The sequence below is a fragment of the Notamacropus eugenii genome, chromosome 1 (assembly GCF_028372415.1).
Source record: "Notamacropus eugenii isolate mMacEug1 chromosome 1, mMacEug1.pri_v2, whole genome shotgun sequence".
Classification (NCBI taxonomy): Eukaryota; Metazoa; Chordata; class Mammalia; order Diprotodontia; family Macropodidae; genus Notamacropus; species Notamacropus eugenii.
In genome coordinates, this window is record NC_092872.1 from 722,220,912 (window position 1) to 722,241,158 (window position 20,247).

General features: G+C 41.1%; 1 protein-coding gene across 11 annotated transcripts in view; it reads left to right on the top strand.

Annotated features, from left to right (window-relative positions):
- Window positions 1–20,247, top strand: part of LOC140521606 (uncharacterized) — a 52,250-nt gene that overhangs the window by 26,967 nt on the left and 5,036 nt on the right. For 4 of the 11 annotated variants that reach the window (XM_072636834.1, XM_072636835.1, XM_072636833.1 and 1 more), the window contains one exon: window positions 990–3,707. The gene's annotated coding sequence lies outside the window, so the exon portion shown is untranslated. Of the gene's footprint in view, window positions 1–989; window positions 3,708–6,287; window positions 18,512–20,247 lie in introns of those variants that run through there. The other 7 variants (XM_072636840.1, XM_072636843.1, XM_072636842.1 and 4 more) reach the window with 6 other exon arrangements.

Genomic DNA, 20,247 nt, shown 5'->3' on the forward strand with positions numbered 1-20,247 from the left:
ATGAGGAGGTGGTCTTTGTCCTCGTGAGGCTACCCCTTCGACATGCACCAAGTGATCCCATTACTTCCTGTCTTCTCCAGCAGATTTCTCGCTCTACCATCCCCACTCACTCTGTCTTCCAGCTGCTTCCCTACTGCCTACAAACATGCTTGTGTCTCCCCTACCAAAAACCCCCTCACTTTATCTATCCATTCCTGCTAGCTAACTCCTGGCTTAACTCCTTGAGAAGGCTTGTTTGCAATCAGTGCCTCCACTTTCTTTCTTCTCATTCTCTTCTTAACTCTTTGCAATCTGACTTCTAACTTTATTGCTCAACTGAAGTTGCTCACTCCAAAGTTACTGGTGATTTCTTCATTGTCACATGTAATGGCCTCTCAGTCCTCACCCTTCTTGACCTTTCTGGAGCCTTCAACACTGTCAGTCCCCCTTTTTCTTCTGGATGTTCTCATATTTCCAGGTTTTTGTGATACTATTCTTCTCTGGTTTGCCTCCTTCCTGTCTGACTGTTCCTTCCCAGTCTCCTTTGCTGGATCTTCTTCCTAGTTCTTTCCTGTAACAATGGTGTCCTCCAACGCTCTGTCCTTGGCCCTCTTCTCTTTTCCCTCTCTCTGTATTGTTTCATTTGGTGATCTCCTCACCTCCCATGGTTTTCACTGTCATCTCTATACGGATAATTTGCAGATTTGTCCAGCCCTAACCTCTCCTGAACACTAGTCTCACATTTACAACTGCTTAGTAGACATTTCAAACTAGATGTTTCATAAACATCTGAAACAAAACATATCCAAAACTGAACCCATTCCCTTTCCCACCAAACCCTGCCCTCTTCCTAAGGTCCCATTATCCTCCCATTCGCCCAAGCTCACTATCTAGGTGCCATCCGCAACTTCTCACTCTATCTCACTCCTCGTAACCAATCAGTTGTTAAGCCCTATTTCTTCTACCTTTATAACATCTTTCTCCTGTCACCTTCTGTCCTTTGACACCAGGACCACCCTCATCATCTCCCACCTGGACTATTGAAAAGCCTGCTGATTGATCTCCCTAGTCATGTCTGTCCACACGCCAACCCATCTTCTCCTCAGCTAGCAGATTGATCTTCCTAAAGCACAAGGTTAGCCATGTTACCACTCTTTATTCACTCAACTCCTATCATCTCCAGTATCACTGTTTGATATTCAAAGCCCTTTATAGCCTGCCCCCTTCCTTTCTGGTCTTCTTATACCTTAAACTCACTCCACATTCTCTTCAATCCGGAGACCAGTGACACTGAGAAAATGTGGGAGAGTTGGAACATTAATTCATTGTTGGTGGAGCTGTGAGGTAATCCAACCATTCTGGAGAGAAATTTGGAACTATGCCCAAAGGACTACAAAAATGTCCATATCCTTTGGCCCAGCAGTATCGCTTCTGGGACTGTATCCAAAAGACATCATAGAAAGGAGAAAGGGTCCCACATGTACAAAAATATTTATAACAGCTCTCTTTGTGGTGGCCAAAAGCTAGAAATCAAGAGGATGCCCATCAACTGGAGAATGACTCAACAAGCTGTGGTATATGAATGTAATGAAATACTATTGTGCTATAAGAAATGATGAACACAAAGACTTCAGAGTGTCCTGGAAAGACTTGTATGAACTAATGCTGAGTGAAAGGAGCAGAACCAGGAGAAATTTGTACACAGCAGCAACCACAGTGTGCAAGGAATTTTTCTGGTAGACTTTGTACTTCATTGTAATGCAAGGACTTCAAAAATTCCCAATGGACTCTAGAGAAAAAACCTTTTTCACATCTCAAGAAAAAACTATCAAATTGAATTGTGAATCAAAGCAGACCATTTCCTTTTGTATTATGTTTTGTTTTCTTTTATGGTTTCTCCCATTCATTTTAATTCTTTGCAATATGACTAAGGTGAAAATGTATTTAATAGAAATATATGTGTAGAACCTATGTAAGATTGTATGTTGTCTCAGGGAGGGCTTGGGGAGGGTAGGTGAAGAAGGGGGAAGGAGGGGAAAAATCTAAGATATATAGAAGTGTCTGTAGAACACTGAAAACAAATAAAATACTTTAATTTAAAAAATGGATTCAATTTATCTCTGAAATGCCAAATTTTCTCATGACTGCCCTAAAATATTCCATGGCTCCCTAGAATGAATCCTGCCACTGGCTTGCTCTCTTAACTGAACTCTACAATTCCAGTGGGTCACCTTTTCTGTTCCCTCTCCAAGCTGTCCTAGCTGGTAATCTACTTCACTGTTCCAAAATTGCTTCTGAGCCATTTTTGCAAGACTTTTTGGAAGGGAATTTGGAAAAGCCCAGGAACGTTACCTCCTCACCTTCCCATCTTAGATCCAGAAGTGTTCATGTCTGTTTTTGCAAGAAATATTCCCTCCATAGCTCACATTTTCTTTAAAAGATCTTGTCTTTCCCATTCAATAGTTTTCTTCTATTTCTTTGCGTTTCTCATTCAAGAATACCTTCTTATCTCTCATTCCTTTTCTCTGGAATTGTGAATTCATTTGGGTTTATCTTCTCCCATTTTCTTTTCTCCTTCCCTTTCCTTCTTTCCTTATCTACTTGTAAAGCCTCATCAAACAGGCATTTTGCTTTCTTGCTCTTCTTTTTCTTTGGAATACATTTAGTTGCTGCTTCCCTTTCAATTTTAGGAAGCTCTGTCTATGGTTCTTCAGGCAATCTACCACCTAGATCTAATCCCCTTAATATATGCATCACTTCCAATTCCTGTCCATAAGTAATGTTATGTAGGTCATACCTGTAGGGTGTAATGATTTTCCCTATTTTTTTTTCAATTTGAGTCTTATTTTTCAATAGGAACCTAACAATCTGATCCTCAGACATCTCCTGGTCACATTTTGACTGATTGTATAGAACTTCACCACTTCTGCCTTTTCCCTGGAAATTGTTTTGGCCTTTCATAGAATTAAACAAGTTTGGCCTCTTTTGAGTCAGGGCTTGGAAGACAGGCTTATTACTGTGATGTTGAATGATTTGCCTTGAATTTGAACAGTAATTGAGTATACATTGGAAAAATTTCACTGGAGGTAAAACTTAGGGATTTAATTAGCAAAGTTAGGCCTCTTGCTCAAGACCTCATTAGATTTCCCAGTTTAAGAGACTTCATTAAATATCCACAACAAAGTATTGTGCTAAAATCCCTATAAATGTTATAGATTTTTCCCCCTGAAATTCTGACATTTCTCATTCTTCAATAATATTCCTTTGAATTTATCAACTATAATTTCTTGAGCTATTCAATAATTGAATATTGGTGGGTGCTCACTTGTTTTCTTGTTCTTTGCTGGCACAAAATGTTCTCATGTAAATGTTTTGATAACTGACCAAAATCAGTCAAGAGTATCAAAATCAAGAAAAAAAGCTGGGTAAAGTGATTTTCTTTGTAATATGAAAATTTTGTGAATTGTGTGAACTGATATCTTTCGATTGATATCAAGGTTTTGCTTTAAAATTGTCTTGTCAAAATACTAAGATGTGCTTTAAATCTGTAATGTTGCTTTTGTTATAATTATGCTTCAAAATTTAATTGTGATTTTGGAAAATCATTTGATAAGTAATATTTACTTTAAAAATCATACCAGAGGGTGATACAATTGTATTCTTTGGAAATCAACTTCTCTTTATTTCTGGATGCTCTGAAATGATGACATAAACTGTTAGGGAATGTGGTTACAGTCTTTAAAAACTGCTATTTGTTTCATGGAATATATTTTGTCTAAAACTTTAAAAAAAATTACAGACCTTTTGGGTAAAGTAGGAAAGACTTGTAGATTTTCCTTCTCTGGGATGTTCTTCAGGGACTGAGAAAATGCTTTGGGACCCTCTTTTTGGGTAAAGTTACAAAATCTTGTCAGCCCTGGGAAAAAAGTTGCTTAAAGAGAAGGTTGTCCAATTCTAATGTAATGAAGTGTTTTACTGAGTAATTAAGACCTCCAGCAGCCAAAGTAGTGTTTGGGGAAGGGGAGCTTTCAAGATTATCTATAATATCCAAGTATCATGAGAATTTTTGTGGCCACCAATTATGAAAATTATGAAATTTCATATATGTGTGAGTATGACAGTTACTACCCATTTGAACCAACTTAGTCTCAACAGGCTCCAAGCAATACAAAATGGGTCTCCTTCCTTGAGTAAAATTGATAGGCAGATCTTGGAATGTAGAAAATCAGAAAATGACTCCAATCCTCAATATCTGGAGACTCCATCATATTAATTCAACAAGGCATGATTACTTGCCAGGCTCTGTGTTAGGTGCTGGGGTAATCAAGTAAGGTGAACCACCCCTTCCCTACAAGGAGCTCATATTCTAAAGGATTTAGTCAAGTCATTAAATCAACAAGTTTTTGGTAAACAACTGGTATGATCTAAGCAAGTAGTAGGTTCTTGGGATTCCCAGAATGCAAAAGGAAAATAGGCTACACCCCGCAAACACACACACAAACAACACAGAATCACTAGGACATACAAGGGATAGACTGATTGGCCTAGAGTTTTTTTAATGTAAAATAAAGGTGAGGTTTTCTAGGAACCCAGAAATCCAAGGATACAGGGTGGGGGTGGGGTCTTCCTCAGAAGAATTCAGGCTCAAACCATCTTTCTATTTAGCAAGTTTATTGGATCACCAGTAGAAGCCAGTCTGACTCCTAGTAAGTCTGCCCTATTTCTGATGCCAACACAAGAGGGCTAGAATTTAAGAATCTGCATTTGATGAAGTTGGGACGATATTTTTGTACATAAAAAGTGGGGAATGATGTGAATGTGATCTGGTGGTGGCAGGTGGTCTGGGGTGGTGTGGAAACAACAGAGGAAAGAGCCTGGATGGGATGAAGGAGTGCAAAGTAAGCTAATTAAGTAATGGACATGGTCTGAGGAAAGCCAGATACACCAGGTGAAGTCAGAGCCTGAATTCCTGAAATTTGTGGGAACATTCAAACGAATTTTGGAACACCTCCTTACAACCAGTCGCTCCCTTCCCTTGAGTCAAGAGGACACCTCATTATGACTGCACCATTTCACCCCAGGTCAGATTAAGAAAAGCAAGTTTCACTTTTTCCCCCCAAAGTTTAAATTCACCTTCCCCCAACTGGAAGAAGAAAGGAGGGGGAAGGGGCAGCAGCTACATCCTGGAAGTATCCAGATTCAGCACATAGCCACAATCGTGGATAGAGGGTGAAGAAGGAATGGGTCAAGGTAAAGAAGCCAACTAGTTGCTGTCTGCACTTGGTAAGACAGTCCATCCTTCTGTTAATAATTTTTATATGATATGGAAATGCAATTGATGTCATTGGAAGTTTATTGTTCATGTTTATAACTAAAACAATTTGGTGATCTCTTATGAAAACTGAGTTAAAATTAAGTTTGCTGTTTATAGTTTTAATGCTAAAAATACACCATGTGTTTATGATTAAGTCTGGAAAGGAGCAGTCCTCAGGTTAGTCATAAAGTATAGCCCCAGCAGCTCAAAGGAGCTTGTTTGAGTCATGGTGTTCCTACAGAAGGATTTTGCTTTGGTGAAGATTTGAAAATGTGTAGAAGTGATCTCTAGTGATTGGCTTTTAGGACAATTTTAAGATTTAAGATGTAAGTCCTGGTAAAATTTTTCATGAGTGGAATCTGCCAAATGATGCAAATGCCTCTGAGACCATAACTAATTAAGTTCCACTTGGAAAAGATTGTGATTGTTCCAGGGAGAAATTTGCCTCAGGGGACAATCCTGTCCTCAGCCTGGAATGGAATCCTTCTGACTATTTCCCTATTCTGTTCCTCTGAAAAGGAATGTTTTTCTTCTTGACTATTTCTTAGTCTGGTTATAAAGTGCAGATAACATCTAATTAGGTCCTTGCTTTTCCTCTTCTTGGCATGTTTCTATAATCAAAGCAGATGGTTTAAGATGTAAACACAATGCAAGTAGTGGATGTAAGGGACTTGTTGAGGACCACAGCAGATCAAGAGGATAGGGATGTCCTAACAGGCCCTCTCACCTAGACTCCTGAGCTAACTCAGCTGGTTCGACACCCCAAGGAATTACAACACCCTCACAAGTTTGAGGGTAATGAGAGCACACACTTGGAGCACTTAAGAGAACACACAAGTGACCTTTAGAATCATTGGTTGGGAGTATATGAGCATGAGCTAGCCACGAGTACGGAACTAAGGCTGAACTGAATATAAGGCTTGTAACTGCATTCATTAAAGGGAGCTTCTTACATCTTTGTCTCCCGCCTCATCAATGCGTGCCTGAGATCCAGATGTCCTGGGGACAGGATTCTAACCATTGAGGCGGCCGTAACAAGTGGCACCCAACGTGGGTCCCCTCAAGAATCAGAGGAAAGACATTGACCAGACAAAAGAGTCCAGGGCTCAGCCTGAGCCTCACCCACAGATTCGGACTGAGACACATGGTGGTCACTATAAGCAGCTTCCCGAGAGGAGGAAGTCTCCAGGCAGCACTTCGGGATGGCAGCAGAGAAGGTAAGAAAAAATTTTCTTACTATAGGGCAGAAGTTGGGAACCAAAGAAAGGCAAGCCTATGTCAGGGTCATTTTTAAAATAGTGAAAAAACAGGGCTGAGCAGTAAGCCATGCACAGGTCAGAAGGTTCCCGAAAACATCACATAAAGTATCACCCTGTCTAGCAGACCACCCTTCACCGTCACTTAGACTCATGGAAGTTGTTTGGGAACAACTTACAGATTATCACAGACAGAACCCTGAGGAGAGACTGTTAGACAGTTTCTTTTTGTACAATGTGGTCAAAGCAAGGATGTCAGAACCATTAGACTTAGAAGAGAGGAGAAGCGTTGAAGCTCAAACTCAGACTTCCTCCAAGGCACCTTCTGGCACACAGACCCCCGCTAGAGAGGCACCTAGCAATATAATAGCACAGGTAACAAGAGTATTCAACACTCTCTACCCTGATCTTTCCACATTCCGGGAAGGCAGGGAAAAAGAGATAGATAGATGTAACAGAAAAGAAATACAGGATTTAGAGAGCCAAGTGAGACAGATCCAAAACAGACTTGCAGGTTTGAAGTTTTCCTGTGAGAAAGGGGAAGTAGGCTGTGGTGGGAAAGCGGAAGTAAGCTACCCAAGGGAAAAGGAAGTATCTGCTCCCAAGAATGAGAAAAGGGAAGTTCATGTATGGGAGCCAGAAAGTAGGACAACACTGCCATCTGGTAGCCAAGGGACAAATTACACACAAAATTTTACAACACTGCCATCTGGTGGACAAAGGGCAAATTACACAAAAAATCTTAGTTCTCTACAATTGATGACAGCCAAAGGAAAGCAAAGAGGGGACGATCTCACAGAATTGAGCTTTGATCTCACAGTGCCAGTACTAGAAGATGAAGAGGGTGATCCCAATAACCCAGAGCAAAGATGCTGAGTAAGGAGGCATACACCCTTAGAAACAAACTAGTAAAAGAACTAAAGAAAGTTGTAGTGACTTATGGGGCAAAATCACCTTATGTGATGCTGCAACTGAGATCAGTAGTTCAGTATGTTCTCACCCCAAATGATTGGAAGGTGCTAATAAGAGCAGTATTGTCTCTGGGACAAGCCATTGCTTGGGCAGCTGCGTTTATGGAGAAGTGCAGAACAATGGCACTACATTACAATCCTGGCAATCCCACGAATGCCTCATTGTACTTTGAACAGCTCAGCAGCACAGGGAGGCACTCCACAAATAATACCTAAACTGAGTTTCCCATTGAGACATAGAGAGGATAGCAGCATGTGTGGAAGAGGGGTGGGGAGTCATCCCGGTAGCTGGGGATTCCATCCCGGTAGCTGGGGATTCCAGGGAACCCTTCACTCAGGTGAGACAAAAGCCACAAGAGCCATTTGTAGACTTCCTTGCCTGTGTACAGGACGCAGTGGCTAAGACCATGGGGAAGGTGCAAGGGACCAATATAGTTATAAAACAGATAGCTTGGTCAAATTGCAATCCAGATTGTAAAAAGGCCATGCTAGGGTTAAGAAAGGATGCCACCATAGAAGAGATGGTATAAAGGTGTGAACAGGTAGGAACAGGTCTCTTCCAAGTGGAGGTATTTGCTCAGGCTGTCCAACAAGCCACAGGGCTGTCCCACAAAAGCCGGGCTGTTATAAGTTTGGTAAAGTAGGTCATTTTAGGAAGGAGTGTTGGCAGTCGCAACACCAACCTCAAAAAACTAAAAGAAGTTGGTCTGTGACTCCGTGCCCAAAATGCAAGAAGTTGGGACATTGGGCCTCAGAGTGTAGGGGACTGTTAAACACCAAGGTGTGCCCACTCCCCAGGGCCCAGGGAAACAGCACATGGGGCATGATGGGGGCCCAGGAGCAGCCAAGTGAGGCAGTGCAGGAGCTGAGGAAGCAATAATACTCCACTCTAACAGCCTCTTGTCTGCCTACAGGGTTTTAAGATTGAAAAGTGCAGGGGACTTCCGGGTCGGGGCATACATGCCTGTCAAAGTTCCTCTAAAAGAAAGTGAAGGGATAGAGGAAGGAGAGATAGGACTATTGACTTCTACCTCTATAAATGAATACACAGGATTGCTCTCCATTACCATGCCAATTCGGGGACACATAAGAAAAGCACCCATGATAAATACCAACCCAGAGCAAGTTTATATTGATAAAGACCAGTGTACAGCACAAGTACTTATACTGCCCAAACAATAGTACTAGCCAGAGGACACGATTATGTTCACCACATGGTCACCACACTCAGGCCAATGCTCACAATTAAGCTAGAAGGGTACAATTTTGAGGGGCTCATAGACATGGGAGACAATAAGACAGTCACTCCCCAGGAACAGTGGCCACCGTACTGGCCCACACAATCAGCTTTCACCCACCTGATAGGTATAGGAGGGATGCAGGACACAGAGGTATCACAAAAATACCTTACATGGAACTTTGAGGGACAAACAGAAAGGGTGTGGCCCTATGCGATAACAGGGCTACCAGTAATCTTGTGGGGAGGAGATACTTTGCAACAGATGGGAGTGAAAGTGACCACGGATTTCTAGTGGGGGCTGCTGTTGAGAAAGGAGGGTGCATCACTCCACTGTCTATACAATGGAAAAGTGATGTGCCTGTATGGGTGGAACAGTGGCCCCTGAATGCTGAAAAGATTCAGGCACTGGAGAAGATAGTAAACAAACAATTACAGCAAGCCCACTTAAAACCCAGTACTAGCCAATGGAACTCACCAGTTTTCTGTATAAAAAAGAAGTTGGGGAAGTGCAGGATGTTAACTGACCTCAGGCAGGTGAACGCATCAATGTACACCATGGGAGTCCTTCAACCAGGGCTCCCTTCACCCAATATGATAAGGAAGGCAACCCCTTATGGGTCACTGAAATCAAAGATTGCCTTTAGTCCATACCCATAAGACCAGAGGATGCTATCAGGTTTGCCTTCTCAGTACCCGATGTTAATTTGGCTCATAAGAAATAAGTATCCAAATGCCACCATCATCCATTATATGGATGACATATTAGCCTCTCCTTCAGATTGTGTGGTATTGGAACAAATACTCTGAGATACCACGGAGGAGCTTGCTTGTCACGGAGGAGCCTGCTTGGCACAGTTTCGCTGTAGCTCCAGAGAAGGTACAAAGTAAGGCTTCATTTCAATACTTAGGATATCAGGTAGAGGAGGGCATAATTAGAATGAAGCCCCCCAAAATGGATCTTGACAAGATAAAGGCACTAAATGACTTTCAAAATATTATAGGAGACATCCAATGGCTACGGCCAAGAGTAGGCATCCCAAATGAGAAAATGCAACCTCTGTACAACCTGTTAAAAGGAGACCCCAATGTACAGTCAATAAGGGAATAGACACCAGAGGCATTAGAAGCAGTAAAGACATTTCTAGAGGCCATGGAAAGGGAGTACACAGCACGCTATTCCCCAGCTCAGGGTATAGAAATTTCAGTACTTGAGACATCAGACACTCCCACTGCCATAATTCACCAGGGACAGGTCATCTTAGAGTGGGTGTATTTGCCTACAGCAAAGAAAAAGACACTTACCAGATACATCAACATGATTGCACAGGTAACAAGGAAGGCTAGGGAATGAGTATTGCAACTCAATGGGAAGAAACCAGAAGCCATTTATATACCTTTGACAATAGAACAGTTACAAGAATGCCTTAAGGAGGAGTATGATTGGCAGATAATCACCAACAACAACTTTCTCCACGGATCCCTGTTGGGAATCAAACTCACATATACCCAATGGTCGTGGAAATTCCCAGTCATAGTGCAACCATACCTGGTGCAGGGGTACAATGTGTTCACTGATGCCACTAAGGATAATAGGGCTACTATGTATATACCTTCCCTAGACATCTTACATGTCTATGAAACTCAATTCACACCCACACAGCAAAATGAGCTAAACGCCATATTAGAGGCGTGCAGGGTACCACACCCCATCAACATTGTCACTGACAGTCAGTATGCTGGTGGGCTAATACAAAGACTTGAAGAATCAACCATAAGGCCAAGTGAAAGCAACATTATCCACCTACTTCCAAGAACTGCAAGGGGTGATAAGGAACAGAGAGTTCCCATTGTATTGCACACACATCAGATCCCACTCAGGTCTCCCAGGTCCATTGGCTGAAGGCAATGACATTGCAAATCGGGCACTTATTTTCCCCGTTGCAGAAGCGCAACAAGCTCATCAGAAATTTCATATTTCTGCAAAGTCCTTAAGACTGTACAAGATTAAGAGACAAGAAGTGAGAGAGATAGTTAAAAGCTGTACACAGTGCATTCCTTTTCAGCCAGCTCCAGCCACTTCCACTCATAATTCCAGGGGCTATGCGCCTAATGTGCTCTGGCAAATGGAAGTCACACATATTCCCACCTTTGGCAAACAGCGCTATGTTCATGTTTGTGTAGACACATTTTCAGGGTTCACTATGGCCACCCCCCAGTCAGGAGAGTCAATGCAGCATGTCAGAACACACCTTTTAACTTGTGTTGCACAGCGTGGAGTGACAAAAGCTATCAAGACTGATAATGGCCCAGCATACATATCTAATGCTTTCCAACTCTTCTGCTCAGAGTTTTCTATCATGCATGTGACAGGGATTCCATACAACCCCCAGGGACCGGACATTGTGGAAAGGGCTAATAGGACCATTAAAACATTCCTGCAAAAACAAAAAGGGGGAGAAAGCAATAATATAAACAGGCTGAACATGGCACTATATACAATTAATTATTTAAAATTCAACACAGACAATGTGTCACCAGCTATGAAATACCAGGTGAGCCCCAAAACAAACAGACAGTGATGAAACAGCTCATGCAATCAACAGATAGAGTGATGTGGAAGGACAAGGAAGGAAAGTGCGTTTCTAAAGGCGATGGAGAACGGTGGGTTCCTGAAAGGGCTGCAAGGATTGTGCTTGAGTGGAACCCAGAGACGGGGAAAGAGGAGAAAGTCAAGAACAGTCAGGAGAAGGACCCACTGGCAGGGATCGCATGAGCAGCAGACCATCACAAAGATCCTCGCCATTCCGGCTACTTTGACCCTACAGGCATCAGTAGAGGGAAGATCAATAGATCAAGGGAGTGTAGAAAAAAGGGGGGAGTCAAGATGGGGCTACATTCCTGAACCACCATGGGTGAGAGTGGTCACATGGGGGGAGAGGATCCCAGAACCCGTCCTTCAGAACAACATTACCCAATCAATCCAAAGGAATTTAACTTTACAACCCCTGAACCCAATCAAAAAGCCAAGGCTAATTTGCGGTTTAACTTCACGGGCCTAGCTAGTCAACCTCCAGTATGTATAATGAAAAACAGTTTAAGAGATAATTCAACTTGTGTCCATATTGTTCAAGTTCAATATCACATCCATTACGGCATATATGCCAGCACAAGGTATTGGGTTCATTTAGAGACATGGGGACTGAAAGTGGGACCATGAAGAAACTCAACAAACCGGATGATGCACTGAGAAAATTGCCCAGTTAGCCCCCACCTTCCTGGGTACCACCTGCCACCTCCATCCTTCATCTGCTGCAACACTTCCAGCAGACAGTTCTTTAAGATTCATAACCTCACGCTACAATCGTGGCACAATGTGACATATGACAGTGAGACTTATATTCAGGGGTTTCCATCTCCAAATTGGGTCACGCAACATGGGAAAACCACCCCAGGGCTGTGGAAAATTATTTTAGCCATTGGAGGAAAAAGCAATCTTACTAATGAGGACCGCACAAGTCACCACCTTCTGTCTGGAAAATGGAGCTATGCGGGGAGGGTCTGTTTAGGGAATCAGTATGCATTCATGTGGGGAAGGAGTAATGTCACCTGTAATGATTCTACTGGCTTGTATAATATCACTTGTAACAATTGTTCGGTTGCCAAATGCACTGGGGAAAAAACATGAAGTGATGTTTTATCATAACAAGACCACGTCTAGCACTGGCTTCAGTTAAGACAAATGGATGGTATGCTTCACGCGCAGACCAAATCTTCAAAGGAATAGGGGAAAGAATTCAGGTATTGCGCTCAGCACCTAGGGTTACAAGATGTATTAGCTGCATTATTTTAGGTGTAAGCCTATGAGCATCAATTATCACTTCTGCAATTTCTCTTGCTATGTCTGTATCTACTGCACAAAATCAAATAGTGCATGCACACTTTATGGAGGATCTTGCTAGAAATGTGTCTGCAGGTTTTCAGGAGCAGAGGAAGATAGACGAGAGATTCCATGAAGCCATACAAGAACTCTGGGATGCCATTGTGGCATTTGGAGATGAGGTAGAAATAACTGAATTTTGTCAAAGGCTTGTGTGTGATTATAGATGGGATTTCCTTTGTGTGTCAAAAGCTTTGTACAATTCCTCAGCATTCAATTGGAATAGAATCTGCAATCACTTAAGTGGGGTCATTGATGATCCCCAGACAGCAGTGGATATCAAGGCCTTGTATGATATTGCCAGACACATATATGATTCGGCCAACACTGATCTCAAACCTCACCATACAGCTCAAAACATCATGGACTTTTTCAAACATCTGTCTATACCCAGTTTCACCACTCATGTACTTGTGATGCTCGCAGCTGCTGTCGCAGTGCTCATCATACTAGCTATTATGGCTTTTATTCTGAGGCTAGTCATACGAGTGTTCACTGAGGCTCTTGATGTAGTGCATTCCTGAACCTGGACAGCCCACCATCAAAACAAAAAGGGGGAATTGTAAGGGACTTGTCGAGGACCACAGCAGTTCAAGGGGATAGGGATGGCCTAACAGTCCCTCTCGCCTAGATGCTTGAGCTAACTCAGCTGGTTCAACACTCCAAGGAATTACAACACCCTCACAGGCTTGAGGGTAATGAGAGCACACACTTCCAAGCATTTAGGAGAACACACAAATGACCTTTAGAATCATTGGCTGAGAGTATATGAGCATGAGCTAGCCACGAGTATGGAACAAAGGCTGAACTGCATATAAGGCTTGTAACTACATTCAATAAAGGGAGCTTCTTACATCTTTGTCTCCTGCCTCATCAATGAGTGCCTGAGATTGAGACGTCCTGCTGAACAAGATTCTCACCACTCAGCCAGCCATAACAGTGGAATCTTGCTGTTTTCAATTCATTGGGTAAATGGGAACTCTGATATAGTCTTGTGAAAGATTAAATCCCTGAAATTGAATATGAATGAATATGAAAAAATAGATAAAGAAAAGGAAACCAAAGTATAAATGTGATGTTGAATCATTGTTTCATAGAACAGGATTGGGATTTAAAGTTAACTGCAACTGCATGGAATTGTTGAGGTTACAGTTGTTTGGAACCCAACAATAGCAACACGTTGGATACTGCCCAAATGAATTCAACCCAAGCCTTCTTTTGACCAAAGAATGGGGAGCTAAAAGAAGGGAGGGAAGACTGAGGGAGTCGGTGGTCAAAAAATAAAACTCTATTGTGGAGGGGAAGGGAGAAGGGAGAACTAAAAGCATAAATGGGGTAAAGAGGATGGAGGAAAAGAAACAGATAGTAATCCTAACTGTGAATGTAAATGGGAATGTAAACTCCCAGAAAATGGAAACAGATACCAGGTTGGATCAAAAGCCATAATCCAACAGTATGTTGTTTACAAGAAACACATTTGAAATAGGGTGATACAGGGTAAAAGTCAAAAGTTGGAGCAGAATATATTGGCTTCAGCTGATGTAAAGAAAGTCAAAGTTTGTTAAGGTTTCTCAATATTGGGTGGACTTTTAGGGAATCTGAGCATCTGTATCATTTGTGTCTACAGAGGGACACTGGGGAAGGAGTCTGGGGTGGCCCCAAGTGATCTGGGGGGTCAAGAGATGGTCTTAATGGGAATGACCAGTAGAGCATAGTGTTAGGGAAAACCTTATGGGCCTCAAGAGAGCCAATTCAAGTGGGGAAATCGAAGGAGCTTTCAAGGGGAGGTTTTCCAGGGCCCTTTTAGACAAATGAGACTAAATCTCTTTGGGGGTAAGGAACAGAGATCCCTACTTGGAACAAAGTCTTTACATGTTGCAAAGACTAATTGGGTAAATAAAAATGACTGAATCAAATTACTGAGACTAAATCAGAGACATTTTCAGTTTGAGAAAAAGGATTTTAGTGTAGTTTATTCAAAGCAGGTAACCTCTGGTAATATTTTGTATTGATAGGAAAGTTAAAGGTTTCTGTTTTGATCTGAATTAATTTCATAGACATAAGTTGAAGTTAGTGTTTGAACTTATCATATATATGTACACCGAGTATGTTTAGAAAGGGATAGAGAAGCCTGAGAAACAGATGTAAGTCTATTAGAGCAATAACTTATGATGATTGTTATTTAATCAGGAACTAGAACATGTGTAAAAAGGCATGCAAGTTCCTTAAGATTCACTTTCTTTAAAGATATTGCTCAGCAATGTGAAATTATAGTCATATCTGAAACTGATTACTGGAACTTGGATCTTATGGCACTATTAACTGACTGTTCTTCTGACTCTAACTCCAGGTGTGGATAGCAAGAGAGGCTGTCTGAGTCACTGATGCATTGGTGCCAGTGAACCTATGAGATGTTGGTATGAACTGCAAAAAGGTGATCTCATGGGAAGGTTGAGAGAATGGCTGTTCAGCTTGAGCTGAGGTAGGAGTCTCCTGCCTCAATTTCCCCACTGACACCTGGCAGACTTTTAAGCCTGGCTGAATGCCAACTGACAATCTACCCCTGTCTGGCATTGACATGAAGTTAGGGATATGCTGTTTCCCTGAAATGTTCCTATTCTTAGTGACAATTTCCTGCAACCAAAAGTTGTATAAGCATAATACCATATCTATTGAATAATAGATTGTTGGTAGGGGAACATCTGAAGTTAACTCCAAAAATTTAGATATTACTTAGGATTTTAGACCAACAACAATAAGTTAGGGTCCTTTAATTCTTAGTAATAGTATGGAGACAATCAGGTCAAGGGCCTGGGAGGTTAGCATACGTAGTCATTATTATTTTTGTCTCAGTGGGTCAATGTTAAAAGAAGAATGGTTTGTGGTCTTTATTGTAAATGCTTTAAAAGAAGCATCACATGACCAGAAGGTGGAATTGTTTTATGAAGTGATATGCACTGTGCTAAAAATGATTACTTATTGCATTTATGTATGTACTAAGGCCTGGTATTAATTTCTTAATGAAATCTCATCCCCCTGATGGGGGAAATGAATAGTGAATTCATATAAAATATAAAAGCTGGGTTCTCATGTGAATTTCTTAAACATGACAATTGGCCAAAGTTGCAATTTTGATTTTGTAAGAATGATAAGAGTATAAAGCTTAGGAATGGTAATTTAAAATTGTATTAATATCAGTTTTGCAGGAGAGTGGACATCTGGATTACTATGAGAAGGTTTGCCTTGATACCCTTTTGTGTGTCAAGCACATCTCTAACATAAAACATGAACAAACTTCATTAACCAGTGTCATAATCTCAGAACTCATCTAAGGAAACAAAGTTCCAAAGAAACCCAACAAGTAAACTGAGTCAGGTTGTAGATTAAATGACATATAAGGGATTCACAGATTGACTGAGGAGGAGGATGTACATATAGCCAAGACTCAGGGACAGTTGAGATTCTTCCCCTGGTTTCTCTTCTAAGGAATGCTTCAGGCTCTGAATAAATTTGCTCATTCCATGGGCCAGGTTTTAGTCAGGTGAGGTTAATATTAACCCACAGTTTCCTTTTGTTTTAAGCAAACTTTTGTTGTATTGTACATTTTCTCATTAAGAGTATGCATTGATCACATCTAAAGTGCCTGTCTCCTTCTGCTTCTTACAGAAGGAAGGCAGCATAGTACCAAGTATCCTCTAGAATCATGGGTGGTTACTGCTTTGTTCAGAAATCTGAAGTCTCTCCAAGTTATCCTTAAAATGTTATTGTCTCCTAGATTTGCTTGCTTCACTGTGCAACAGATCAGTTTTCCCAGGTTTTTCTGTAAACCATCCATTTTACATTTTCTCAGGGTCCAGTTGTATTCCATTGGACCATCATTTGTTTATTCATTCCCCAACTGATGAGCATCCCCTTAAAGTTCTTTGCCATTACAAAAAGAGCTACCATGAATAATTTTGTTGATATAGATTCATCTCCTACTTCTTCAATCTCTTTGGGTTATAGACCTTTGTGTCAATGCATATGGATTGTTTAGCTATATGTTTGAATTCATTTTAAATTTCTTTCTAGAATGATGAGATGATTTACAGATGCTCCAACAGGGCAGCTTCTCCAATAACTGTCATTTTCCTTGTCTGTCAGCCTCCTTAATCTGATGAGTATCACTTTCACCTGAGGTTGCTAGATGGTAATTGCAGACTGATAGACAGGAGTCAGGAAGTCCTGAGTTCAAATACAACCTCAGATCCTTATCAGTCTTCTTAATCTCTGTCCTCCTGAGTCACCAGACCATGAACATAAGATTATTCTGAAAATACCAAAATAGAGGACATATTTGGTTGTTATCCACTCAGCACAAGGGAAGATTCTTTGTGGTGTCCATTCTGCTTCAAGCTGCCAGGAGGTGCACAGGTCAGTATCATGGAGGTGGGTGGTGATACACTTGGCTGCAGTTTGATCCCCAATGCCTAAACCACAGTTTCAAGAGAAATAGAAGGAAATTTAAAATTTTCCTATCAGTAGAAAGATAGTGAGCAGATGGTGAGCAGGTTGTCTCTCCCATGAAAATGTAAGCTCCCTGAGGGCAGGGACTGGTTTGGTTTTGTTTTCTTATATCCCTCTGTATCTCCAGTTACTTGCTCTCTGAAACCTTTTTTTTTCCTTAAGGACCAGCTTTAACCCCAAATAGTTTTGTCTCTCCTTCCCTAGATAACAATAGGTCCCAGGCCAAGCTCTGTTTGGTCACTGTTTGGGGCCTGATTGGCTCACAATGAATGCAAATAGCAATTGTTTCTGTTTTGGCCAGAAACCCTGAGGGTCTTTCCTACCCAGATTAATTTTTGACTAGGTTAAAAGGCCATTCTCTGCCGCTTTTCTTGTTTAGCCTTCTTCACTGAATGGGCATTACCTCAGTCAAACTGAGACCTAGTAAAGACCTTAGCTTAAAAAGGCTGAGTTCCTCTACTTCATCCTGGGTCATCTGCAGTTCTCCTGATCTATATCTGGCCACTGGACCCAGATGAGTGTTGGAAAGAGAGTGAGGCTGGTGCCTGTGCACAGCTATCCCTCACTTAAATCCTATTCTCTTGAAAGTCTTGGCATCTATTTCTTGATGTCATGGTCCTCTTGGAGATCGAAGGAGAAAGAGCAACAACAATGACAACATGAAACTCAAGCAGAAAATAAGTGAATGCAAAGACAGAAAAGAATAGAAGTGTAAGAATTCAGTTGGTGAAGAAATAGCAAAATTTACAATAATGATAGCTAATATTCATAGAGCTCCACTATGTTTCATGCAGTTTACAAATATAATCTTATTGGATCCTTGGAACCATGGGAAAGGGTGCTATTATTACCCTTACTTTACAGATATGGACATCAAGGTAAAGAGAGGTATTGTACCTCACCCGGTGTCACCCAGGTAGAAAGTGTCTGCGTCTGAATTTGAACTCACTTCTTCCCCACTCCAGGCATACTCTGTCCATTGTGCCACCTGGCTGCCTCCTGGTGCAAAATAACTTTGCATCAGAGTGGATGCTTCAACTAAGGGAGATAAGAAAATAAGAGACTTTTAAGATAGTATTCCAGTCAGTCATCTGGGACTGGGATTGATGGAAGAACAGGAGGAGTGGGGATCATCCTCTTTCAATGATCAATTAATAGTGTTGAGCTCATTCCCTTCCCTTCCCTTCTTTGTATTTCTAAGGACTAAGGAAGGAACAAAGAGGAAAGCTCAGAGGATAGCATGGAGAACATATAATGAATTCTCACAGTAATATCTGCACGGGATGAATTCACCTGTATAAATGGAAGGTATGTAGCAGAATGCATTAGAAAACAGAACTTGCCATGTTGTGTAAAAGAAATTGCTTTAACACAAAGATTCACACAGTCTTCAAAGGAAAGGATGACATTCCATAATACCCTTTGGAATTTGACCCTTAAAGTCACTCCACTATATGCCCTCTGACCCCATGGTAACCATTAGACATATAAATAAAAGACTTAAATGATCCATTTGCACACCATTGTGGGAAACAGGTAGTAAGTTTTAATTCCACACTGCTGGTTGATGGGGGGGTGGGGGGGAGGTTGTGTGACCAAGTACAGTGAAAATCAGAAAACTGCTGCATATGCTCAATAAATTGTTTGAGGGAAAGCCTATCAGAGGAGAACATGGAGTCACATGTCCAGGGGATGGTATCAGGGAGATCCAAAGTTTGGATATCTGTAAGGGTCCTGCCTCTTCCTAACCTGGTTGCAGTCCTTCCAGTGGCCATGTTGGAAGTTACCTGTTCCTTCAGGGGAAGGAACATAGATGGCCTTCCCTCCTCTGAACTCCATTTTTAATAAATATTTCTTGATACCTTTTTCTGTGTGTCAAGTTCTTCTCTAACAAGCATGGCCCCCAACGTGGGGCTCTCCCCATGAAAACAGCAGTACCTGACTCATTGCCTTGGAGGAAGTCACATAAAATTCATGGGAATGAGTGCTCCTGTAAAAAAGTTCCCAAGGCAGAAGGATATTAATAGGACAACAGTATTCATGTGCCTAGACCATGTGCTCAGGGGAGTTTACCCCCTCCCCCTCCCAAATGGAGCTGTTTGGGAAAGTTCCTTGTATGGTGGGCATCAGAGTGGGGAGGGGAGCCAGAAGATGGCATTTCAGCTCTTTAAGGAAGTAGAGTAAAAGGAAGAAGGCTATTCAGAGTTGAAAATGGCCAGCCACTTGGTCCTTTAAGGGAAATTTTCTTTTAAGTAGCAAGAGTATCTGACTTAAGAAAAAAAAGTTAAAATGTTTATCATTAGTGATTATAAATTCAGGTTTGATATGATTCAAGTTAAAATGTCTCCTGAAGGAATACAAAGCAACATCTGAGTATACTGTTCCTATCAGGATTCAGCAGAAAAAGATATTGCTATTTGGCATTTGTGATTGTAAAGTGCTTGACACAAAGATGGGCATATGTTAGATGCAACATTAACCTAATGTAATGGTTACACATTTATCAAATTTGGATTTTGTTATATATATATATAGGAATATTAAAAGGACGTGACAGAAATTTGATCATTTGAAAATCATATTTGGTTATAAATAAGTATTAATAAATGATTAATTTGATATAATAATTAGTAGCTCAATCAAATTTGAGATGACTCTATCTGATCAGGTGATAGAGTGTGCCCACATGGTGGTAAAGAGATGAATTACAGTGAATTGCTAAATTAATGATGAATTGGTTAAGAAGCTGTTATGAATTTTGTGTAAGACTTTCCTTATTGTAGAATTCTTGTTGAGAAAATGAAAATTCTTTTGAAAATATACACATATATTTATATATATGAGTGTCATTTTCAGACATGTTCCATCTAAGGATGCATTAAATATGTTGAAAAGTTTATTTCTGCTATTAAGAGGGAAGTGTTAACTAAGATTGTTTTTGCTGTTGATCAAGCATTTAAGGAAACTTGTTGAATGTACAAAGACCTTGGTTTTAGGTATTTTCTTGTAATTTTTGGCAGTTAGGTTCAAGAGGGTTATGTGAT